This window comes from Diaphorina citri, unplaced genomic scaffold (assembly GCF_000475195.1).
Source record: "Diaphorina citri unplaced genomic scaffold, Diaci psyllid genome assembly version 1.1 scaffold8459, whole genome shotgun sequence".
Taxonomy (NCBI): Eukaryota; Metazoa; Arthropoda; class Insecta; order Hemiptera; family Psyllidae; genus Diaphorina; species Diaphorina citri.
Genome location: NW_007385834.1, coordinates 1 through 2,915, shown reverse-complemented (window position 1 = coordinate 2,915; position 2,915 = coordinate 1). Strand labels below are relative to the sequence as shown.

The 2,915-nt window shown below is 37.7% G+C and overlaps 1 long non-coding RNA gene across 1 annotated transcript; it reads left to right on the top strand.

The window, feature by feature from the left end:
• The first annotated feature begins 1,471 nt into the window (after positions 1 to 1,471).
• Positions 1,472 to 2,091, top strand: LOC113472783. The gene is made up of 2 exons (XR_003394956.1): positions 1,472 to 1,675; positions 2,041 to 2,091. It is a non-coding gene; the product is annotated as an uncharacterized LOC113472783 (long non-coding RNA).
• The last annotated feature ends 824 nt before the right edge of the window (positions 2,092 to 2,915 follow it).

Genomic DNA, 2,915 nt, shown 5'->3' with positions numbered 1-2,915 from the left:
TAGTGGAATACCAGCAGACTCAATGAGAACTCCGTACGAGGTAGCGATCTCCTTCTTGAAATCCGCTAGCAGTGGGTACTTCAAATCACCTAGACCTCCGTCCTATAGGGGGAGAGAAGGTGGTGTAGATAATTAAGAACCAAGTTGTAAACCTCTGTCCTCACATAGTCCACGGCCATTGATCGACCTGATCGGCCGTAGACTATGTGTGGACACAGCTCAAGAAATATGTAGAAGTATTTGACAAAAAAAAGAGGTCTTATCGTCCCGAAATCAAAGAAAGGAGGTCCAACCTAGTAGCTTGGAAGGTAGCGCGTCTGTCTTGTAAACGCTAGGTCGCGGGTACGATTACGGCCCGAGGTGGATTTTATCCTAAACAGATCAAGTTCGTTCTCGGAACAACTTACTGTCTTTCTCCCATCTTATGTTTCTTCTTTCTTTGATTCCGGGGCACTAATACCTCCATTGTTACAGCTCCCCTATCAAACCTCTTTTTACTTTCCTTATCCTATAGGAAGGAAAGTAATGTAATCGGGTCAAATTTTGGATGGTTCAATCTTGTCTTTAGTTGATACCTGGATGGGTGATTGTCTTCTAGACAAATCATGCTACTGGCTATTTTGTTTTGCACTGTGCTTCATAAGGATGACTAGGGAGCAGTAAAAAGGCCTTACTTATGCCCTGATAAAACCTTGGCAGTTAAAATACTGCTTCTCACATGCAATCACACAATACATCGCTAAGGGCATTGACAAATGTTAGTCCTAAAAGAAAACCCTAGACTCAAACCATAGACATCCTTGTTGCATAACTATAAATTTCTTTAGGACTCGGACCAATAGGGTATTGAATTTCATTATGTAACCATTGAAACCTGAGTTTTCAGAGAAGTCTGCAAAAGTAATGTAGGTATACTTACACTTTTCAGGACGTTTCTGCTGATTATTCTTGAGAACATTTTGAGATCTGGGAAGGGGGAAGTTTAGCGGTCAACACAAAACTAATCTCCTATCAGTTACTGATAAGGATAAGGCTAACCTATGATATCCAATTATCCACAAATTCGCCGGAATGAATGAACTGAACTTTTTTAAGAAGTGTGATAACTTTTTTTTTGATAAGCCAATGTTGTTGGCAGTTCAAAAGACGCACTCACATGATCAACATTCGAACTTAAAATTGAGTTTTTTATTCTCTCTGGAAAATAATTTGAGGTTTTATAGATAAATTTGAGCTTTCTATCAAAGCTTGATTTTTTAGAGTTCCGTATATACATTAAAATAATTTTATTATAATAATGTAAGCTGCTAGATATAAAATAATAAAAATATTCTTTTCTTTTCCGAGTTGTGTCATCTTTTCTGGACGTGCCTTAAAATGAACTGCCCACATTGCGCATGCGCATTCGCGTTTTTGCAAGTTTCATTTTCCCGCGATTTGAAAACAAAACAAACCGACTCCATCCAAAAAATCAAAGGGGGCGGAAAAGCTAGATTAGATTTCCAAATTTCCATTTTCCATTAGTTTTCCTAAATTTAGGTTTTCCCAAGCTGAAGCTATTCAATTGGTGTTTATTGTTTAGGTTTAACGACTTTTTAGAGTTTTTAATAAGTTCTCAGTACCATGTCCGCCATGTCGAAGAAAACGGGACCTAAAACTTACGCAGAGGAGAAAGGTAAGTAGATCAGTAACTAACCTGTTGAATTTTGCCATACATTTCTTTGTACCTACCTGCCCCTGTTAAAATCTGACAAGAGGAACCTAATGAACTAGGTTAAAGCCCCATTTCCACCATCAGTATGTCCTTTGTCCTTATTCCACTAATTACTCTGCACCAATCACTCTTTAGGTAGGTACTTGACATGCAGAGTAAAGGTTGGGGTTTGCCAATATTTTCATGTAAAATCCCAGGATTCTCCCAGTATGATTCACCATTTCACCCCTCTTCAAGGTGGCCCCTGAGCTTTCCAGTGGCAGATAGAACCACTGTGTCTGTACCTACTCTAAGCAGTATTTTTCAACTTGTGATTTATTTTTCAGAAAAATTCAAGGAGTTCCTCATTGAATTTGTGAAAATTGACAAAGATGACAACAAAATATTCAAATATTCCGAGCAGCTGTCCAAGTTGGCTCATCGGGAACAAGTACATAATTTTATCATTTAAAAATATTTTATGGATAGCCATAGTTATTTTTTTCATAATTCTATAGTTGAAAAAAAAAATAATAAATAAAAAATAAAATAAAAATATGAAAAATGATTTTGATAAGGTGATAAAAAGTTGGTTAGGCCTTAGGACCAGTGCTACGTGTGTAGGGATAGCAATCCCGCAGGCTTTTGAATCCCGCGGGATCTCACGCGGGATGTGACCAATTCCGCGTGGGATTTTGCGGGATTTACAAGTATTACCCGCGGAATGCCGCAGTTCTAACACTGAAAGTATAACATAGGTACTCGGTAGTCCATAATGGGTAGAACACCCTACCCAACCCACAACATTACCAGTTTATCAAACGGGACCTATACAAGGAAATGAAATATATCAACATTTTCAACTCTTTCAAGTCTGGGAAATTTCAAATTTCTGTATTACCATAACGAAACATTAAAACTGAACAGATATCATTTCTGATTTCAATAGACAATTGAGGACAGTGACAAAGGGCGTATTTGGCCTTTTCTGTTTTTCTCCTAAAATGCCGGGTTTGGATATTATGTATCACCTGATGAGTGAGGTGATATAATATCCAAAGTTGGTTAGGACCAGCTACATGAAAGTTAACCAATTATGTTACCTACTATGATGTATTTCACTCGGAAATGATCAGAACTTACCAAAACTTACCCAAAGATATTACCATGGTGTTTTTCACTCAGAAATAACCCAAACTCACCAAACCTTACCAAATGATGT